This window comes from Chlorocebus sabaeus, chromosome 9, assembly GCF_047675955.1.
Source record: "Chlorocebus sabaeus isolate Y175 chromosome 9, mChlSab1.0.hap1, whole genome shotgun sequence".
Classification (NCBI taxonomy): domain Eukaryota; kingdom Metazoa; phylum Chordata; class Mammalia; order Primates; family Cercopithecidae; genus Chlorocebus; species Chlorocebus sabaeus.
This window is the reverse complement of record NC_132912.1, coordinates 135,884,479-135,908,463: the sequence shown is the minus strand read 5'-3', so window position 1 is coordinate 135,908,463 and position 23,985 is coordinate 135,884,479.

Below are 23,985 nucleotides of genomic sequence, written 5' to 3'. Positions count from 1 at the left end.
AAATTAAAATTGCTAATGAAGTTTCAGGCATGCATTGTCATTGATAACATCTTATCAGGAGAGAGGGTTTGAGAGTAGACAATCTGTCTGACCAAAATTTATTAGGTGGGAATTTCCTCGTCCTAATAAGCCTGGGAGCGCTACAGGAGACCAGGGCTTATTTCATCCCTTTGGCTTCTACTGTAAAAGAGAGCCACCCTCAAGGGGGCCATTTAGAGACCTACCCTCAGAGGTGCATTCTCTCTCTCAGGGATGTTCCTTGCTGAGAAAAAGAATTCAGTGATATTTCTCCTATTTGGTTTTGAAAGAAGAGAATTGTGACTCTGTTCCACCTGGCTCACTGGCAATCAGAGTTTAAGGTTATCTCTCTTGTTCCCGGAACATTGCTGTTATCCTGTTCTTTTTTCATGGTGCCCAGATTTCATATTGTTCAAACACACATGCTCTACAATGTGTACAGTTAACGCAATCGTCACAGGGTCCTGAGGCGACATACATCCTCCTCAGCTTATGAAGATGACCGGATTAAGAGATTAAAGTAAAGACAGGCATAGGAAATCACAAGGGTGTTGATCGGGGAAGTGATAAGTGTCCATGAAATCTTCACAATTTATGTTCAGAGATTGCAGTAAAGACAAGTGTAAGAAATTATAAAAGGATTAATTTGGGGAACTAATAAATGTCCATGAAACCTTCACAATTTATGTTCTTCTGCCACAGCTTCAGCTGGTCCCTCCGTTCGGGGTCCCTGACTTCCTGCAACAGACAGGAATATTAACCTTACTTTTTGACTTTTGGGTTTTGGCGATTAAGTTGTTTAAAAGGGTTTTAAGAATCAATGAGTGCCTACCCACCTTCATTCCTGTCTGGCCTAACATGTTTACTTGGATATAAGTCTTTTCACTCTAAGTCTCTTGGCCATAGGTGGTCTCACCGAGAGACAGGCCAGACTCAGGCCAGGTAGCCACAGCAACCTGGCAATAATATGGTACAAAATAAAAACTTTGCCATTGATGGGCTCTCTTGCATGTCTTGACCATAAGAGGTCAAACTAAAATAAATTCCTAAGTTTGGGGAAAAGAAAGAGAGATCAGACTGTTGCTGTGTCTATGTAGAAAGGGAAGACATAGGGAATTCCATTTAGAGCTATACCTTGAACAATTGCTTTGCTGAGATGCTGTTAATTTATAACTTTGACTCAGCCACTTTGCCCCAGCCACTTTGGCCCAGCTTTGAGCTCACAAAAACATGTGTTGTATGGAATCAAAGTTTAAGGGATTTAGGGCTATGCAGGACATGCCTTGTTAACAAAATGTTTACAAACAGTATGCTTGGTCAAAGTCATCGTCATTCTCTAGTCTCCATAAACCAGGGCGCAATGCACTACAAAAAGCCAGAGGTACCTCTGCCTTGGGAAGCCGGCTATTGTCCAAGGTTTCTCCCCATGTGACAGTCTGAAATACGGCCTCGTGGGATGAGAAAGATCTGAATGTCCCCCAGCCCGACACCCGTAAAGGGTCTATGCTGAGGTGGATTAGTGAAAGCGGAAAGCCTCTTGCAGTTGAGATAGAGGAAGGCCACCCTCTCCTGCCTGCCCCTGGGAACTGAATGTCTCAGTATAAAACCTGATTGTACATTTGTTCAGTTCCGAGATAGGAGAAAAACTGCCCTATGGTGGGAGGCAAGACATGCTGGCAGCAGTGCTGCTTTGTTATTCTTTACTCCGCTGAGCTGTTTGGGCGGAGAGAAACAGAAATCCGGCCTACGTGCGCATCCAGGCATAGTGCCTCCCCTTGAACTTAATTGTGGCACAGATTCCTTGGCTCACATGTCTTCTTGCTGACCTTCTCCCTCTTATCACCCCACTCCCCTACTGCTTTCCTCTTGCTGAGATAATGAAAATGATAATCAGTAAAAACTGAGGGAACTCAGAGACCAGTGCCGGTGCCGGTCCCCTGGGCCCACTGTTCTTTCTCTATACTTTGACTCTGTGTCTGATTTCTTTTCTTAGTCTCTCGTCCCACCTGACAAGATATACCCACAGGTGTGGAGGGGCAGGCTACCCCTTCAGTAAGTGCCCCACTGGCTGAATGGACCTACTTGTGACCAAAGGGACCACAGTTATCAAGACACAACCTTACCTAGGAATAGGTCTTTTCTCTTGCTTTGCTGAAGACACAATAGCCCCACTAAAGTGAGTTGCCTCTTCCCCTTCAAAGTATTTTCTGAGAGACTACTTCTCTGAGCTCCCTGAGACTTGTGGATTTTTATCATATATAAAACAATTAAAAATAGTCTTCCTGAATTTGCTTCCAAAATGCTCCAGTTTCCTATAGACGTGCCTCTTCACACTTTAACACCAGGAACCAAGTTCTGCTGAAGACCTGAAAATCCCACCTGGGTGAGGGCCAGCTGCAGCCACAGTGGTCCAGTCCGTTTGAGATGCTGCTGATCACCCCCTCATCTGTCAGGTTAGCCAGTGTTAAACCATAGATTCATCACACTTGGTTAAAACCTGTCCCTCTGGGATCCCTACAGGAAAAACAATCACAGTCTTGTAAACCTCAGTGATTGGCTTTCTGTAAGGCAAATAGTCACAGGATTTGTGTATGTGAGTTTTAGCAAGTTCAGCCCTGTAGCTACTGCAGATGAGAGTCTTTTTAAGAGTACAGATAAATTTTTCTGGTCATTGATGCTGCACTTGAGCTGGGAGTTCTAATCCCTGATATCACTCTTTCAGCACTTTGTCCAGTAACTTTAGAAGCAACCAGCCAACCTTGTTAATCATGTGTCACTTAACAATGGAGATACATTCTTTCAAATGTTCTAGGTGATTTTGTTATTTTGTGACATCATAGAGTGTACTCACGCAAACCCGGATGGCATAGCTTACTACAAACCTAGGCTGCACAGTATAGCTTATCGCTGCTAGGCTACAACCTGTAAAGCATGTCACTATGTTGAATGCTGTAGGCAATGATAAGTATTTGTGTATCTAAAAATGTCTAAATATAGAAAAGGAATGCATTGCACTATAAAGTTATGACAGCAATAGAATTTTTTTCAGTTCCATTGTAATCTTACGGGACTAGTCATATATGTGGTCTGCTGTTGACCAAAACCTCATAATGTGGCACATTGCTGCGTATTTGTCACTTCTCCAAAAGTGTTCAGAATTATATGCACATTCATACTGCTTCTTGCTTCTTCTAAGTGTTTGATTAGTAGTATCCAATGAAGATATTTTTATATCTCTATTGCCAGATCATGTCATAGACTGTGTTTTCTTTACTACTATAAATAGAGTGATTGGTGTCTTTAATCAGAGGGTCAATTCCAGAGACCCCAAAATCCATCCAGAGAACTCATTCTTAAAATTCTGTTCCTCCAGAACCACTCTTGTTACAAAAACCAGTGTTCTCCACAGAAACAGAGCCAATAGGAAATAGATTGGATAGATGGATGATAGACAGATAGCTAGATGAGAGATAGAGATAGATAGATAGATAGATAGATAGATAATAGATAGATCGATAGATAGATAATAGATAGATGCAAGATTGCAATCCTGGGTACTGGGAGACCTGATGGTATAAATTCCAACCTGAGCCTGAAGGCAGAACAAGACTTATGTCCCAGCTTAGAGACCTGCTGGGAGAGAGTGCATTTGCTTTTGATCATATTGTTTCTGTTCAGGACTTCTTGGACTGTTATCAGGCCCCCCCACACTGGAAAGCACAGTCTTCTTAGTCACCAATTCAGATGTTTAGCTCATCCACAACCATGCTCACAGACACACCCAGAATAATGTTTAACCAGAAGTCACAACCCATGATTCAGTCTAGCTGACACATGAAATTAATTCTCACATGCATTTCAACCACTTTATTGAATATTTGGTCCCATGCTGGAATAATTTTGCATTAACCTGATCATTACTGACACTGAGTGCATTTTCATAGGTTTATTGACCATTTCAATATGCTCTTTTATGATTGTCTACTGGAAAGTCTACATTTTTCTTATTGATTTTAGGAGTTTTACAAATACGCACATTTGTGGATATATGTATTATAATTATTCTCTGTCACAATGTGTCTTGATGGTTTACTTTCTTTTGATGAACAGTAGTTATTAATTTTAATAAAATCTAATTTAGCAATATTTTGTCTTGATAATGTTTTTGCTACTTTTAAATAAATGTTTGACAAATCCCAATGTCATGAAGATACTCCTCAATGTTTTCTGTGGAGAGAGAAGTTAAAACATATATCGCTGTGATGTGTATTACAATAATTGCACAAAGAGAGAAAATGGAGTTATATGTGGCAAAGTTGCTGTGTTTCATCAGACAGACATCATGATAAACCTAAAGAAGTTTGGGATAAATATAGATGTAGAAATATTCCTAGAACAACTTCTAGGAAAATATCTTGAAAAAATAGAATTAGAAATCAACAATTGAACTAAAATAATACACTATAAATATCAGTAAAGAAGGAGAAAAGAACAAAAATACATGAAAATTACATAAAACAGCAATATGGCAGATATAAATCAAATATCAATAATTATATCAAAAATCATAAATGTTCAGACAAGATTTTTTAAAAAACAAAGATGAAGAATATGCTGTCTGCACAAGAAATCCTTCAGATTAAATGGCACAAATAGATAAAAAGTAAAAGGATAGAGAATGTGGACCGTGCAAACAGTAATGATGGGAGAGATGAAGCAACTATATGAATATCAGACAAAATATAGTTTAAGACAGTAAACACTACTACAGACAAATAAAGACATTTCTTAATGATAAATGGTCACACATAGAAAGATATAACAATTACAACATCATACATGCTTGAACAAGAGAGTCCCAAAATACATGAAGCATAACTGACAGAATTGAAAGAAGCAATAAAGAGTTTAACAATCACAGTTAGATATTTTAATATATATCCTCCAGGAGTTGATAGAAGAATAGAAATATTCTTTTTTATTATACTTTAAGTTCTAGGGTACATGTGCACAACGTGCAGGTTTGTTACATATGTATACATGTGACATGTTGGTGTGCTGCACCCATTAACTCGTCATTTACATTAGGTATATCTCCTAATGCTATCCCTCCCGCCTACCCCCTCCCCACAATAGGACCCAGTGTGTGATGCTCCCCTTCCTGTGTCCAGGTGATCTCATTGTTCAACTCCCACTTATGAGTGAGAACATGCAGTATTTGGTTTTCTGTTCTTGCGATAGTTTGCTGAGAAAGATGGTTTCCAGCTGCATCCATGTCCCTACAATAAAATTAGTAAGGATATAGAATATGTGAACAACACAATAACCCAACTCAATTTGATATTTATAGCTCACTACATCCCAAAACGGCAGAAATACCCATTCTTTCTAAGATAGTATGACACATTCTCTGGATAAATCATATCCTAGGTCATAAAACAAGTCTCACTATATTTAAAAGGAGCAATTGTACAAAGCATGTTCTCTGATCACAACAAAATTATATTAAAAATAACTTTAAATTTATTTTGGAAATCATTATTTAATAATTTAATTATATAGATTTTAATAAAAACACAAGTAAATTAGAAAATATTTTCACCATAATAAAGATAAAAACAAAATATTACAAGCTGTATGAGACACACCTAAGTAGTTGTCAGAGGGAAATTCGTAGCTTTAAATGCTTATATGAGAACAAGTAAAACATCTAAAAATCAATAATATAAGATACCACATTATGATGCCCCAAAATGAGTAGAAATTAACTTGAATTAGTAAAATAAGGAAAAAACAAATACCAGAACAGAAATCATCAAAATAGAAAACAGAAAAACAATTAAAAATATCAAAAAATATCAATGAAACCAAAAGTTTGTTCTTATCAATTTTTTTTGGAGGGGGAGGTGGGATTAAAATCTATATAGCTGTAATGTATATGTCAATATACAGGTAGCCAAAAAAATGAAAAAATGTTCAGCATCATTAATCATAAGGGAAATGCAAATTAAAACCACGATGAGATGTCGTCTTGACTGAGATACCAGTCAGAATGGCTATTATTAAAAATAAAAAAACAACAACAGATGGTGAGGATGCAGAGAAAAGAGAATGCTTATCCACTGTTGATGGAAATGGAAATGAATGCAACCTTCATAACAGTATAGAGATATCTTAAAGAACCAAAAACAAGACTGCCATTTAATCCAGCAATCCCACTACTGGGTATCTACCCAAAGGCAAAGATATCATTATATCAAAAAGATACCTGCATTTGTATGTTTATCATAGCACTATTCCCAATAGCAAAGTCCTGGAACCAACCTAAGTGTTCATCAGTGAAGGGTTGGAGATATATATATATGTATCTTTAAATGCAAACACACACACACAGAGCATGGAATAATATTCAGCCACACAAAATAAAATTATTCATTTGCAGCAACATGAATGGAACTGGAGGCCATGATCCTAAGTGAAATGACTTAGAAACAGAAAGCCTAATACTGCATGTTTTCACTTATAAGCTGGAACTAAACAAAGAATAAACATGGACATACAGAGTTAAATAATGGACATGGGAGGCTACAAAAGGTGGAAGCTTGGAAGAGGGGTGAGGGCTGAAAGACTCGAGCATGAGTGTTCATAGATTAATAAACTATGTAGCATGCTTATACAATATAATATACTATTTAGATGTAAATAAATTGTGCTAAAGGAAAGAAATCAGACAAAAAGACAACTCATTGTAAGATTCAATTTATATTGAATTTTAGAAGGGCAAATCTGTAGAATAAAAACCTATACATTCCCAAGTCTGAGAATGAGAGTGGGGAGTGACTATAAACAGCCATGAAGAAATGTTTCGGGGTGATGCAAACGTTCTAGAACTGACTTATGGTAATGGTTGAAAAACTGCACCAATTTACTAAGATTCATACTAATGTACATTTGAAATGTGTGGATTTGATGGTATGCAAATCATACATCAATACATGTGTTTTTTTAAGTTCAGGCAAGAAGGGAGTGACACCAGAAAGATGGCAGAGTAGGAGACACGGCCTTTGCTCCCCACAAAATAAACAAACAACAATTATCTAACCGTGAGCAAAATTGCTCTGGGAGAGCTCAAATATCCAGTTAAAAAGCTTTACTAACACAGTGGAGAAAAAAATTGAGAAAACTGCACAGAAAGATGCTGGAAGTGGAGTCTCATTTTGCCTACATCAGACGATGTCCCTGGCCTGCATAGCTCAGCACTGAGAGCAATTTCCTTGGCCCATGAGTTCCCCTCACAGCAGAGAAGGAGAGCAAGGAGAGCAGGGAGAGTGACCAGCTTCCCCAGCTTTTGGGGGTACTGCTTGAAGGGCTCACTTTGGTTTAACCCTGCCAAGATTGCTGGGGAGACAGGCATACCCAAGATGTCTACAGATGGCTAGGGACAAAGAAGTGAGGTTATCAGCATCAGCCACACGGTGAAGCCACCATGGCCCCAGCCTGCTCTACAGAAGACCCCAGCAGTCTTTGCCACTGAGGACCTCAACAGCCACAGCAAAGGCTTCATCTCTCACCACGGAGGACCCTGCAGTAATCACCTTAAGAGACTCCCGTGGCCTTCCCCTGGAAGACCCCAGCAGTTTTCACCTTTGAGAAAACCAACAGCCTAATCTTGTTTAAATGAGAAAACCAAATTCTGCCTTTGCATTAGTGTATTATTGAAGCTAAAGCTAATTTTAATAAAACCTTATAAACAAGTCCATCCAATATCAGTCAATTGTGACCACACAAGAAAAGGTTTTCATAAACCTTTTATAAACTCTTACACTTTTTTTTTTTTTTTTTTTAGACAGAGTCTCGCTGTGTTGCCCAGGCTGGAGTGCAGTGGTGAGATCTTGGCTCATGGCAAGCTCCGCCTCCCGGGTTCCTGCCATTCTCCTGCCTCAGCCTCCAGAGTAGCTGGGCCTACAAGCGCCCACCACTGCGCCCGGCTAATTTTTTTGTATTTTTTAGTAGAGACAGGGTTTCACCGTGTTTGCCAGGATGGTCTCGATCTCCTGACCTTGTGATCTGCCCGCCTCAGCCTCCCAAAGTACTGGGATTACAGGCATGAGCCACTGCACCCGGCCTAAACTCTTACATTTTTTATTAATGAGCAGATCCACGCTCCAAGAAAACCCTGTTACTCTGACACAAGGGTCCCGGCTCTGGCCGTGCATTGGTCTGCTTTTCATATTTAGGTTTAATTTTTAGAAAAGCTAAATGACCTCTTTTTAATTTTAGCCAACATGATCATATACAAAATTATTTTCACAAGATCCGTCTTTCACAAACTTTATACAACTTGCTTAAACCTTCAGTTGTGCCTATTATGTCTTACTGTTTTACCCTAGGACCAAGGTTTACTTTATTTTCCCCCTTATCATTTTGACCACACAGAAATCTCTCTCATGTAAATGAAAAACTACTCTTTCTCAAACTCTCTCACATTTTACTTTTCCTTTAACAAAAATCACATTCTCTTGCCTTCTTATAACCTTTTTAAAATTAAAAGTGCATTCTATTTTCTTTAGAGCCTTTGGATGTAAAATTTTCTTTTCTTTTCCTTTTTTTTTTTTTTTTTTTCAGACAGAGTCTTGCTCTGTGGCCCATGCTGGAGCCAGTGGCGAGATCTCTGCTCACTGCAAGCTCTGCCTCCCGGGTTCACGCCATTCTCCTGCCTCAGCCTCCAGAGTAGCTGGGACTACAGGCGCCTGCCACCTTGCTCGGCTAATTTTTTGGTATTTTTAGCAGAGACGAGGTTTCACCGTGTTAGCCAGGATGGTCTCGGCCTCATGAGCTCGTGATCCTCTCCTCTTGGCCTCCCAAAGTGCTGGGATTGCAGGCGTGAGCCACCGCGCCTGGCCAAAATTGCTTTTCTTATGTCTAGTAGCCTTAATTACATATATTACTTACAATGTAAACTGTTAGTAACCCTTATTTTCAGTGACAAACCCAGGAAGCAAGCAGTTTTAATTATGTGTCAGGTGTGTAGCCCAGGCCAAAAGACCAGACTTGGGGATAGGTCTCATCATGGCCTAATATCTCAAATCTAAAGGCATAAGTTTATTGAAAGTTTAAGCAAGTATCAAAATCACTACAGAAGCAACCATTCTGTGATCTTAAAACATATAACAGAGATAGTATCTGATCAATACATCTAGGCAAAAATGTCCAAATTCAATTCTGAAGATGCTTTTATTTTATTTTAAGAACAATTTTGAAACTATCTTTATTTACTGAATGTCATTATTAAAATCACATTAACCTGAAAAGCATTTCAATTTATGTATTTAATTTATGAATACTATTTATAAGCCAATTTGCTATTATAGACAACATACAAAGACATACACGCGTGCATACATAAAGATCAAAACAGACACAAACAAAGCCCCTAGACTCTTGATTTTAAAACTCTAGCTATTAGATTGGCAAAGCTCGCCGGTCCAAAAACGGCAGCTGGATTCCAGTTATGTCTCTGTAAATGGAACAAGTCAAAATCCACCTGTTCCACATGGCTCAAGTGCTCCCCAGATCCCAGAGGAAACAAACTGGCAATCCATAACTCAAAGCAGAGAGAGAGAGACAATTTATTCTCCTTTAAGAAAGAGTTTAAGGCTGAGGCAGGCAGATCACCTGAGGTTAGGAGTTCAAGACCAGCCTGGCCAACATGGTGAGACCCCGTCTCTACTAAAAATACAGAAAATAGCTGGGCGTGGTGGCATGTGCCTGTAGTCCCAGCTGCTTGAAAGGCTGAGGCAGGAGAATCGCTTGAACCCGGGAGGTGGAGGTTGCAGTGAGCCAAGATCATGCCACTGCACTTCAGCCTGGGTGACAGAGCAAGACTCCATCTCAAAAAAAAAAAAAAAAAAAGAGTTTAGGCCTTGTTAGAGGAAGACTCAGAATGGATATCAAAGCAACACAAAATCACAGGAATTTACCATAAGATTTTATAAGGCAAGTTTTCTCATGATACGGAGTCATTTCTGGTATGGCAAAAGCCGAAGAGATAAGGTAGAGTAATTTTAGATCTGGGAGGACTCTGTCCTCTTGAGATTCCCTGAGGAAAAACAGAAGTTCCTCCCCAAGAGAGGAATCCACCACATCTTCTTCTGTTTTCCTTAAGGAATTTCAGTCTGTTAGAAAAAACTTTTTTTGTCCCCTCATGTGGCACCGAGGGTGGCAAGATGCAAAAGGGGCTGACAGAAGGAAATGGAGAAACAGGCAGAGGGAGCACATATGGCTGCCATGGGTACAAGGAGAGAGAAATTTACCCAGTGGAGAAATTCTTACAGAGACAGAACAGAGGCCTTAAAACAAAGACTCTTATGCATACATACATGTGCACACATGTGTACATGCACACGTGCACGTGCACACACACACACACACACATAACCTAAATAGCAGTTTCAATGAAGTTGACTTTTGACTATCAAGCTCTTTAAAAATGCTTTCAAACTTCTTATTAGAGAATTTTAACCAGGACAAACTGCTGATATTTAAGAATTTGTATCCTTTTTATTTTTTATTTATTTATTTTTTTTTTTTTGGAGACGGAGTCTCGCTCTGTCGCCCAGGCTGGAGTGCAGTGGCCGGATCTCAGCTCACTGCAAGCTCCGCCTCCCGGGTTCCCGCCATTCTCCTGCCTCAGCCTCCCAAGTAGCTGGGACTACAGGCGCCGCCACCTCGCCCGGCTAATTTTTTGTGTTTTTAGTAGAGATGAGGTTTCACCGTGTTAGTCAGGATGGTCTCGATCTCCTGACCTCATGATCCACCCGCCTCGGCCTCCCAAAGTGCTGAGATTACAGGCGTGAGCCACCGCGCCCGGCTGTATCCTTTTTATTTCTTAAAGACACCATTTAAGTTAAGCTTCACCAAGATTATGATTTAACCAAGGACGTATGAAGTGTCTCCAGAAAGGTGAAAAGCAGTATTCACAAGATCCAAAACCACCCCGTCTTTTGACAGTTCAAAGAAATGAAGATTTTGCTAGCTACAAATGGAGTATAATCCACATTCCTGTTTCCCAAACTCCCTAGGGTCTCAGGCTCTTAGCTGACTATGTGCACACAAGGCTCAAAAGCCTCAGATGCCCCCACAGATGGAAATCAAAAGCTGTCCATGAAAGAAAAATGCATTACCAAATGGCAAAAATCTCACAAATATCAAACCAAAAGGACTAGTTCCTTGGCTGGGAATCAAACTCAGGCTATCACAGTGAAAGGGCTGAACTTTAGCTGGTGGATTATAGCATGGGACTGTCTTCACTATTGTTCACAGAGAGGATCTGAAGTGGGCAGTTCTAGGCTTGCAAATAATTTTTAACTTTGTTTTAGGTCAAGAGAATGCCTAAGGCTAACCATGGCACTATTACGTGTCCTTTGTAAAATTTGATTTTCCCATCAATTGTTTAGAATAAGAGATCTCTAAAATCTTTTTAAATTTAGGAATCTAAAGGATCCCTTTTTCAGGCTGTTTTCCTCAGGAGTCTCAAGAATATTGTGGCCAAGTAGTGCTGCAATAAAAAAAAATCTTAGTCCTTTTTATGTGTCCAAAGCTAAAATGTTTTGCACCCTGTAAATAAGTATCTTCTTTTCTCCTAATGAAAACCTTAGTGTTGATGTTTGGAAATAATACATACCCTGGGCAAATAGACCTCAGTTTAGTTTGATAACAATTGGTGACTGCAAGGTACAAAAGTCCTGAGTGGGCATCTCATTTGTGGCACACTGACCCCTGGCTGCAGCATTGCGTTCTACAGAATGCACCCTCATGGGCTACAAGGAGGAATAGAGCTCATGCTTTCTTTTTTAGATGACAAAGCCTTAGGTGACAAGCCCTTAAGGACTCAGCTGGGCTTTGGACAGAATTTCAAGAAAGCAAATCAAAATCAAAACGCAATTTCTCAAGGTCTTGATCCCTCCAGTTCTCTGTAGAGATTCCCCACTAAATATGCTCTCATTCGGCAGAGGCTTGTGCCTTTCCAAAGCAAGGCCGGGTGTCCTGCTGAAGCAGAACCCAGCATCTAAAGGAAAAATTGTTTGGGGCCATTGTTCACAAACTCCACTTACCAAAAGCAGTGCCTCATTTCTGGCACTGCAAAAAGTAAAGCACCAACAGATGCTGGCAAATATGTGGGGAAAAGGGAAGCTTCAAACACTGTGGGTGGGAATGTAAATTAGTACAACCACTATGGAGAATAGTTTGGAGGTTCCTCAAAACTGTAAATAGAGCTACCATAAGATCCAGCAACCCACTGTTGAGAATACACCCAAAAGCATGGAAATCTGTATATCCAAGAGGTATCTGTACTCCCATGTTTGTTGCAGCACTGTTCACAATAGCCAAAGTGTGGAAGCAACCTAGTCTGTTAGCAGATGAATGGATGAAGCAAATATGGTACATACATACAATGGAATACTATTCAGTCGTAAAAAATAACTAGATCCTGTCATTTGCAACAACATGGATGGAACTAGAGGTTGTCATGTTAAGTGAAATAAGCCAGGCACAGAAAGACAAAAATTTGCATGTTCTCACTCATTTGTGGGATCTAAAAATCAAAGCAATTGAACTCATGGAGATAGAGAGTACAAAGATGGTTACCAGAGGCTGGGAAGGGAAGTGGGGGTGGGGTGGGAGGGAGGTGGGGATGGTTAATGGGTACAAAAAATAGAAAGAATAAGACCTAGTATTTGATAGCACAACAGGGTGACTATAGTCAATAATGCTTCAATTGTACATTTTAAAATAACTAAAAGTATAATCGGATTGTTTATAACACAAAGAATAAACATTTGAGGGAGTGGACACCCCATTTTACATGATGTGGTTAACACATATTGCATGCCTGTATCAAAACATGTCATGTACCTCATAAATATACACACCTACTATATACCCACAAAAATTAACATTAAAAATTGAAGGCTGGGCACAGTGGCTCATGCCTGTAATACCAGCACTTGGGGAGGCCAAGGCAGGGGATCACGAGGTTAAGAGATTGAGACCATCCTGGCTAACACAGTGAAACCTCGTCTCTACTAAAATAAAAAAAAAAAAAACACAAAAATTAGCTGGGCATGGTGGCGGACACCTGTAGTCCCAGCTACTCGGGAGGCTGAGGCAGGAGAACGGTGTGAACCTGGGAAGCAGAGCTTGCAGTGAGCTGAGATCGAGCCACTGCACTCCAGCCTGGGCGACAGAGCGAGACTCCATCTCAAAAAAAAAAAAAAGAACAGAAAGCACCATAGGCCTTTCTTTCATAATGGTGGTCAGTTGCCAGATGCAAGAATCCATCCCTGATTACTATCATTCAGGCAGCTTCTGGACAGGGTTTGAGCATGGCTGTAGCCAGCAGCCAATGTGCCACAAGTGAGATGCCCACTCGGGACTGTTGTTCCTTTGCAGTTACAATCGTTATCAAACCAAACTGGGGTCCACTGCCCAGGACAGTAAGGCTAAATGTCCACACTGAGGTTTTCAGCAGGAAAAGAGGAGGGTGTTTATTGACAAGGCACCAAGCAAAGAGACTCAGGCAGGTCTCGCTTAAGTCCTGACCTCTCTAATTGCTTGCAAGTGAGGGATTTTAAAGGTAGCAGTAAATTTCAGGAAAGCAGAAGTAAAAGGGGAAAATCATAAATCAATATATGGATGTTACACATTGGTTTGGCCTAAAAGGGTGAGATATGTTGAAGTGGGGGCTTACAGGTCATAGGTAGATTCAAAGATGTTCTGATTTGCAATTCATTAAGAAAAGAGATCTTTTGTTTAAAAATTTGGAGTCAGCAGAACAGAATGTTAGCTCTAGCTCCTGGGTATGACTTCCTTCAGGCCTCTCAGGAAGAAATTTAGGAAAAAGAATGGTGGTCACAGTTTAGTCCTCAATTTTCCCTTGATTGAGGTCTGCATGCCAGTGGAGTCATTTGGTGGAAACCTGGGTTTCTGAAAAACTATACCAAATGTTAAGATGGAACCTTAGTTTCCATAGGAGATTCCAGCTTCTTTGGATGTTTTTTTAAGCTATAATTACCTTCTTGCTTCTCAAATCGCTTATATACATCTCAGGGCTACCTTGAAAGAACTGAAGATTTTCCTTAATTTTCATGCTTGAAGCAACTCACAGGCCCCTAAGAGGAGTCCAAGCTCCATCTTATATACCAGAATCATTGTCTAGCAAAAAGCGAGCTCAGAAAATGTATTAGAATTCCTAATATCAAAGGAAGAAACACAGTAAATATCCCATTTCCAATTTGTTAGTGCCTTAGGAAGAGCAGCCCATGGGCATTGTTGGGGAAGCCATCTAAGTGTCCAAGGTAAAGTAATCTCCAATGCAGGAGGTGAAGTCATCTCCATTGGTGAAGTGTTGCTCTGGGGCAATGTTCTCTGAAGCTAAGTCATCTCCAGCAGTGAATTCCTGGGCTAGGCAGACCGCTGTCATCTGGGATGTGAGACTGGGGTATCCTTCCCAAGTGGATAGCCACTAGGGTTGATGTGAATCATGTTTTTGTTCCTCTATTGTATTACAACAAAGCTGAGCCACTTGTGGAATTTGAAGGCAATGTTGTACCTGGGAATTTGACTTGCAAATATTCGTAAGGTCAAGGTGCTTTGTGGGTACACAGCTAGCTAAGGTAATGTCTGCATCTAACATGCTGCTGTACCTGTACCAAAGTGCTGGAACTCAACTGGCACAATTAACACTATAATTAATAGCATCTAAATCTGAATCTCCCAATAGTGGTGATAAGAAACATTTTACTACAAATAGGGTTTAAATCACACAGCCAGATTTGCGTGTATGTTGTTAATAAGGTGTCAGGATTTTTGCCAATTAAAATCCTGAGGCTGAGGTTGGATATCCATCATTAGATTGTAGGCAGGTTCTCCAATTTAGCCACTTAGTATGAACCCTTTTCCCCAGTTGTTGGTTTATTGGTGATAAGCAAGTGGATGAGGTTTTTCTTTTTGAGATGGAGTCTCGCTCTGTCCCCCAGGCTGGAGTGCAGTGGCGCGATCTCCGCTCACTGCAAGCTCTGCCTCCCGGGTTCACGCCATTCTCCTGCCTCAGCCTCCCAAGGAGCTGGGACTACAGGTGCCCGCCACCACGCCTGGCTAATTATTATTATTATTTTTTTAGTAGAGATGGGGTTTCACCGTGTTAGCCAGGATGGTCTCGATCTCCTGACCTTGTGATCTGCCCGTCTCGGCTTCCCAAAGTGCTGGGATTACAGGCGTGAGCCACCGTGCCCAGCCGATGAAGTTTTGGGTTGTATTAGCAATACTTGATGACTTGTGGACCACAGCGTTTGCTATGTCTGTTTGAAACAATGGCTTACTTGGAGGGTTTGGACTACCAGATTGCAAACCAATGAAAGCACCCAAATCAATAGTAATAAAACCAATTGTCAACATAATAGTGTGCAGCGACACATGACGCTTTGGTGATCTAATGATGATTATTTTTCTAGCATATATTATTACCAGGGTAGGAATATGCAAACCTACCCTCAAAGGCTGAGGGAGCTGAAAGGCCAAAGAAAGAGGCTGACAAACCCAGTTTCTTAGAAAGAAATATTTAATATGAACAGAAGCTATGTTTCAGGCGGCCACTAGAGGGCGAATCCTTGCACTCGCCCTCTAGAAAGTATTCTTCATACAGCAAGCCTTCTTTGGGTAAAACATATGCAGCTGGTTATGTCTGAGACCCTTTAGTGAAACTGGTGACTATTGAGGAAGTTAGATAAGCGTCTTTATGAGGGGTTAGCTATGCTGCAGGGATTGTTCCTTGAGGAGGGGTTAGCTATGTTGCAGACATTGTTTCTTTGTGAGGGGTTAGTTATGCTGCAGGCATTGTTTCTTTATGAAAAAATTAGCTATGCTGTAGACATTGTTTCTATATGAGGAGTTAGCTGTGCTGCAGGCATTGTTTCTTTATGAGGGGTTAGCTATGTTGCAGGCATTGTTTCTATATGAGGCGTTAGCTATGTTGCAGGTGTCGTTTCTTTATGAGGCATTAGCTATGCTGCAGGGATTGTTTCTATATGAGGAATTAGCTATGCTGCAGGCATTGTTTCTTTATGAGGGGTTAGCTATGCTGCAGGCATTGTTTCTGTATGAGAATTAGCTATGCTGCAGGCATTGTTTCTGTATGAGGGGTTAGCTATGCTGCAGGCATTGTTTCTACACGAGCAGTTAGCCATGTTGCAGGCGTAGTTTCTTTATGAGGGGTTAGCTATGCTGCAGGCATTGCTTCTATGTGAGGAATTAGCAATGTTGCAGGCATTGTTTATGAGGGGTTAGCTATGCTGCAGGCGTTGTTTATGAGGGGTTAGCTATGCTGCAGGCATTGCTTCTATATGAGGAATTAGCTATGCTGCAGGCATTGTTTATGAGAGGTTAGTTATGCTGCAGGCATTGTTTCTTGACCTTGCTGCTGGAATTCCTTGGTATGCTGGAGTGAAACATCAGTCCTTACAGCAGTTTTACTGCAAGATGGCATTACTCTTGCCATGCAACAGGCTGTTTTCCTACAATAATTTTGGAATATAGTGTTTATTCTCTTAATATCTGAATGTGAGTTTAAGTTACTAAGTGGAGTTTTCTATCTTTCATTCTGTCATTTTTGGGACTGGCTTTTGGACAGTAATTTTAATTTCTGAGTGTAATCAGAGGATGAGCTCAGATAAATTATCCATCCCTTATAAAATGAATATTGAGGAAGATTTGGGGGAGTAAGTTTAGGTTCAAATGAGTTCTATATCAGATGAATAGGTGCCTGACCTGTGAAACAATCTGATTAGCAAAAGTACCTAAGAGAGTGGTATCCTCAATCTGGGATCACTTTGAATCTGCCTTTAAATATAGACAATGGTGATGGGAAGATTTTTTAAACTTGCTATAAGCCAGTTCCACTTCTTTAACTTAAGAGAGATTAAGGTCTGCGGCAAGATAGAGGCCGTTTAGGAATTCATTTAGTATTTTGTAATTTAAGTAGGAGTAATTTGAAGAGCCCACAAGACTTCCCAATTAATCCAGCTTCCTGGGGCCTACTGGGAAAATATAATTTCATTGAATGTTGTCTCTATGAGCCCACCATTGTTTTTGAGAGTAAAATGTGTACCTTGCAGCTATAGACTGAATGTCTGTGTCCTTCCAAAATTCATGTGTTGAATTCCTAACCCCAAATGTGATAGTATTGGGAGGTGGGATCTTTAATAGGTGATTAGGCCATGAGAGCAGAGCCATCACAAATGGAATTAATTGCTTATAGAAGAGTCCCCAGAGAGCAAGCTTGACCCTTCTGCCGTATGAGGACTCGATAACATAGTACCACCTATGTGTGGGAAAATTAACCCTCACTGGACACAAATTTGCTGGCCCCTTGATTTTAGACTTCCCAGGCTTCGGATGGTGAAAAATACACTTCTTTTGTTCATAAACTATTCAGTCTATTCTATTTTGTTAGAGAATCCCCCAAAGGCTAAGATAGAATATTGGTTCCAAGAAGTTAGGGTGTTGCTGTAATAATGGAAATGTGGTAGCAGCTTTGAAACTGGGTAATGACTAGAAGCTGGAATAGGTTTGAGATGCATACTAGCAAGCACCTATGTTTCCACAAGTGGCCTTAAATGATTAATTCCAGTGAAGGCTCAGAAGGAGAGAAGGAGAGCTGCAGAGAAAGGGTAAATCTTCTTTGAGAATGCCAAGAGGGCCATAAACCCAATGTTCATAGAAATATGGATGACAAAAGCCATTTTGATGAGGTTTCAGACAGAAATGAGAAACATGTAGTTGGAAATTGGAGGAAAGGCAATTCTCATTATAAAGTGACAAAAAATTGGATGAACTGTGTTCATATTCTAGTGTTTGATGGAAGGTAGAACTTCTGAGAAAATGAATGGATAGTTTACTCAGGAAATTTCTAAGCCAAGTGTTGAAGGTGGAGCTTGGCGTTTCTTGAAGGCTTATAGTAAAATTCGAGAAGAGAGAAATGGTCTAAAATGTCATTGTTAATCAAAAGGGAAGCGATCTGAAAACTTTGGATTCTCAGCCTACCCACATTGAAAAAAAAAAATAAGAAAGCTGGCCAGGTGTTGTGGCTCACACCTATAATTCCAGCACTTTTGGAGGCCAAAGTGGGAGGATCATTTGAGGCCAGGAGTTCAAGATCAGCCTGGTCAACAGAGCAAGACTCTGTCTCTACAAAAAATTTTAAAATAATTTAAAAATTTAGTCAGGCATGGCAGCACACACCTGTAGCCCCAGATACTTGGGAGCCCGAGGCAGGAGGAAGAGCTGAGCCCTGGGGCTCAAGACTGCAGTGAGCTATGATTGCACCATTGCACCCTAGCCTGGGCAACACAGCAAGACCCCATCTAGAAGAAAAAGAAGAAGGAGAAGGAGAAAGAGTCATCCTCCTTTTAGGGAAAGAACAAGGGCATGGTCAAGTGACCATTTGATAAGGAGACTGATAAGGATTGGGCATGTAGCACAAGCCAGGTGCTCTTTCTCAAAACAAGGAAAGAATAACCAGGAAGGAGGTTTGGAGATTATGGAATCTGTCTCTCTCTTTACAGGCTTACGCAAGGACCTGGAGGGAAGAATGATTTCAAAGCTCTGCTCCCTGAATTTGAGCACAATCGTCCTTGGCCACACCAGGTGGCTCCAGTGGGCCCAGGTGCAGCACAGGCCATGGTGGTCTCCCTCCACACAGCATAGATGGTAAACCTCGGCAGGGCACGTGTGGCGCCATCTCCAAAGAACACAAAATGCATAAACCATGGGGATATGGCTACCCCACCCCCTAGATTTTGAAGAATGAAGCCAGGCAGAGCCTCAGGCTCAAGGCTCAAGCAGCAGGCTACCGTAAGTTTGGGGCCATCACAGAGAGTCACCACTAGCGTTATGCCTAGCAAAGCCATGGGGCCCCTCCTCCAAAATTCGTATGTTGAAATATTAATTCCCAATGTTATAGTATTAGGAGGTAGAGTCTCTGGGAGGTGATTACGCAGAACTCTCGTGAATGGTATTAATGCCCTAATAAAAGACTCCAGAGAGCTAGCTCACCCTTCTGTCATATAAGGACGCAACAGAAAGGCACCATGGATGCATCAATAAATGGGCCCTCATCAGATATCAAATCTACTGGCACCTAAATCTTGGACTCTCCAGCCCCTGGAACTGTGAGAAGTAAATATCTATGCTTTATAAAGTACTCAGTATTTACTATTTTGTTATGGCAGTCTATACCTCTGTTTCTGGAGAAAGCTGGATTTAGTTAAGATCTTTCCTGCAAAGATTGTGTATGATGAGGAAGCTTTTGAGGTACCACACTGTAGTCTGGAAGGGTGAAGCCAAACTGAGGCTGAGAAGTTTTTGAGATAGATACTGAACAATACATATTAGTCACTTCCATAATAGGAAAATATGTATTGGTTGTCGATTGAATAGAATCAGAAATGTAAATACATAGGGTGATGGGCCCCCACCAGGTTACTTAAGGGTGTAGGTCCTCTGCTTGGCCCCTGAAGACCAAGTGGTGAGCCAAGGCAATGGTTTCCCGCAGAGGACCAGGTGTTCCTGGGAACCCAAACATCCTGGAGCGTACAGGTTACCTACCAAGAAAAACTAATCCATTGCATGCACTAGGCAATGAGCCAAAAAATAGCTTAAAAGCAGCTTAGAAATATGTAGCCGGGAAGGTCTCTGGAGTTTTCCTGTTGCTGCCCAGGAATGTCCTGTATATAAGTCCTAAAACCCTCATGTACTCGTTGAGTTGGACTTGTCCAGGTTATAATTTGGTCACTTAGCTCCTTCCCAGGGTGTGGGGACATTCTTCTAAATATTCCTGTTTTTTTTCTCATAACAAAATAATATTGGGTATTGAATATGGGAGCCTTAACAAATGGGACCACAGCATTTTAGCTGTGGTAGTCTACCATGAGGCAATTTTCATTCTTCCCAGGGTTAAGAATAGGCAAAAACGGGCTGTTAAATGGAGAAGCAACGGGAATGATCATTCCTGTACTAATCTTCTTTTATATAAGAGATTTTAATCCTTGAAAAGTCTGTTTTTAGTTACATTAAATCTTATAAACTATTTTAACTGGGGGCACGTGGGGTCCTGTTTAATCGATCCAATTTGTAAATGCCAAATAATCGATTTAAGTTTAATTTGTTATTCATTGTGTTGGAACATAATTTAGAACAATGGGTATTATGATTGGGAAATTTAGGAAAAGAAATAAAGTGAAATATATCTATTTTTCTCTATTTTATATTTAGCTACTCTCATAAGATGATCAGGGTGTCTTGTTTAAATCTAGCAGGATCCCCAAGTGTAACTCTAATTTGAGCTCCAGTATTAAAGCCATGAACTTCTGTCAATTGCTGTATTTAAGTCAACACTAAAGTTAATTCAGGAACTACGTTGCAGAGGTATGAAAGCCAATCAGTGCATTTTTATCTGTTATATCAATTATTTTCGTACATTTTGGATTTCCAATTGGGTTAAATTACAAAACTTGGTTTCATCATCATCATCATCATCAATGAATTATTTTAGGAGTATCAGTAGTATTTCTTCCCCTTATATAATTTTTCTTTCTTTCTTTTTTTTTTGCTATGGGCTTCTAGCCAAATAAAGACATGGTTTTGTTCCTATTTATGTCTGATAACTCATAGTACTGAACTTCTAGGTGGTTAGAGAAAAGGGGAGTGGGAGAAGAGTAAAAGTGGACCGCCATATGAGTATCTGTCTCTTGTTCCAAGGCTTCCTAGTTCACTTCACAGAGATTGGAGCTTGTACCTTGAGATTCATAGCGGTCTCTCACTGGGACGGCACAAGTTAGTTCCTTTGTCCAAGGTGTCAGTCTGTTAGGTTAATCCGCAGATCCATTTACTAAAACCCAAACAAATGGTTAGAGGTCTTGCAGTATTTAAGCAATGGGGTAACTTTATTAGGTGTTCTGGTAGGGGGTTTAGGCATTAGATATTTTTTCCTTGCCCCTTTGGGTTAAACACTGGGTTACTGGTCTCCAAGGGTGTGACCAATGCTAGTCCTCAGGGTCTGGGGAGCTTGAAGATTGCTGCTGATAACATCCTTTCTCTTTGTGGGGGATGGGGACAGAGTTTCACTCTTGTTGCTCAGGCAGGAGTGCAGTGGTGCCATCTCAGCTCACTGCAACCTCCACCTCCCGGGTTCAGGTGATTCTCCTGTCTCAGCCTCCCATGTAGCAGGGATTACACGTGCGCACCAGAGCAAGACTCCATCTCAAAAAAAAAAAAAAAATGCGTTGTTGAGATGAACCACGTTTTGTTTATTAATTCTTCTATCTAAGGACACTTGTGCTGTTTTCACCCTTTGGCTATTGTGAATAATGGCTGCTGTGAACATGGACTTGCATATATATGTCCTACAACCTCCTTTCTTTTTTTTTTTTTTTTTTTTTGAGACAGAGTTTCACTCTTGTTGCCCAGGCTGAAGTGCAATGGCGCGATCTCAGCTCACCGCAACCTCCGCCTCCCAGGTTCAAGCGATTCTCCTGCCTCAGCCTCCCTAGTAGCTGGGATTACAGGCACGTGCCACCACGCCTGGCTAATTTTGTATTTTTAGCAGAGATGGAGTTTCTCCATGTTGGTCAGGCTAGTCTCGAACTCCTGACCTCAGGTGATCCGCCCGCCTTGGCCTCCCAAAGTGCTGGGATTACAGGCATGAGCCACTGAGCCTAGTCCAACAACCTGCTTTCAATTCTTCTGGGGATATACCCAGAAGTGGAATTGCTACTATGGTAATACTATTTTTAATTTTTTGAGGAACTGCCATACTGTTTCCCGCAGCAGTTGCACCATTTTACATTCTCCGCAAGGGTACACAGTATTCCAATTTCTCTACCTCTTGATCAACACTTGTTATTTTCCAGGTTGCTTGGCTGGTTGGTTGGTTTTGGACAGTAGCCATCCTAATGGCTGTGAAGTGGTTCTCGCTTTGCTTTTTTGGAAGGGAGGTGGGCGGGTGGCATTTTTCCACAGGAGCCTTTATATCTATCAGGCTCGAGTTGCACAATCTTGCCTGGCTTATCTCCGGGACACCTCCTGGCAGCTAATAAGAAAGGGCTATCTTTAGCCACTCTGGCTTAGAAAGGTTAGGAACCTGCCAAGGTCACAGGTAAACTGCAGCATCAGAAAGTGAACCCGAGGTCTTATCCCCTCTTGCTTTCACTCTGCATAATTGTTATTCACTGCCTTTAGGCACAAAGAAGGTGAATTCTATGCCACGATCACACAGCTGGTTCTAGAAGCCAGGCTCTCAGGCACCAAAGGGTGACACCCACCTGTAGTCCCGGCTACTTGGAAGGCTGAAATGAAAGGATCACCTGAGCCACTGCACTTCAGCCTGGGGGACAGAACAAGACCCCATAACAAACAAAAAAAAAAAAAGGAAGAAAAGAAGGCCAGGCACAGTGGCTCACACCTGTAATCCCAGCACTTTGGGAGGCCGAGGCAGGTGGATCACCTGAGGTTGGAAGTTCAAGACCAGCTTGACCAACGTGGAGAAACCCTGTCTCTACTAAAAATACGAAATGAACTGTGCGTGGTGATGCATGCCTGTAATCCCAGCTACTCTGAAGGTTGAGGAAGGAGAATCACTTGAATCTGGGAGGTGGAGGTTGCAGTGAGCCGAGATCATGCCATTGCACTCTCCAACAAGAGTGAAACTGTCTCAAAAGAAAAAGAAAAGAAAAGAAAAGAAAAAAAATCATAGGAAAGCAACGAGATGTTCTTTAGGTGGTAGCACACATAAAAATGATGCCGGGCTGGGTATGGTGGCTCATGCCTATAATCCCAGCACTTTGGGAACCTGAGGCAGGCAGATCACGAGGTCAGGAGTTCGAGACCAGCATGGCTAACATAGTGAAACCCCGTCTCTACTAAAAATACAAAAAATTAGCCGGGCGTGGTGGCTGGTGTCTGTAATCCCAGCTGCTCAGGAGGCTGATGCAGGAGAATGCCTTGAACCCGGGAAGCGGAGGTTGTAGTGAGCCGAGATCGCGCCATTGCACTCCAGCCTGGGCGACAGAGTGAGACTCCGTCTCAAAAAAAAAAAAAAAAAAAAAAAAAAAGAAGAAAAAAAAGATGCCATCTTTTTTTTTTTTTTGAGACGGAGTCTGGCTCTGTCGCCCAGGCTGGAGTGCAGTGGCCGGATCTCAGCTCACTGCAAGCCCCGCCTCCCGGGTTCACGCCATTCTCCTGCCTCAGCCTCCCGAGTAGCTGGGAGTACAGGCGCCCGCCACCTCGCATGGCTAATTTTTTTTGTATTTTAGTGGAGACGGGGTTTCACCATGTTAGCCAGGATGGTCTCGATCTCCTGACCTCGTGATCCGCCTGTCTCGGCCTCCCAAAGTGCTGGGATTACAGGCTTGAGCCACCGCGCCCGGCCAAAAGATGCCATCTTAACATCTTAACCGTTTCTGGCAGAAATACCAGTGTCTAGCATGGAACCAGCTCATTAGAATCAGCACTGATCTTTTCTTTGTTTTGTTTTGTTTTGTTTTGAGACAGGCTGGTTTCAAACTCCAGGGCTCAAGCGATCCTCCTGCCTTAGCCTCCCAAAGAGCTGAGACTTACGGGCGTGAGCCACTGCACCCAGCTACATGCTAGGATTCTATGTATGTTTCATTAAACAACCATATAGCACCTACCAAATAGCAGACACTATCACGCCAGGCTGGGCTCGGTGGCTCATGCCTGTAATCCCAGTACTTTGGGAGGCGGAGGCAGGAGGATTGCTGGAGGCCAGGAGGTCGAAGATGCAACGGATTGTGCCACTGCACTTCAGCCTGGGTGACAGAGCAATCAATACCTTGTCTCTAAAAAAAAAGCAATAAGAATTCTCATGTCAACCCTGACATAGGCACTAGTATG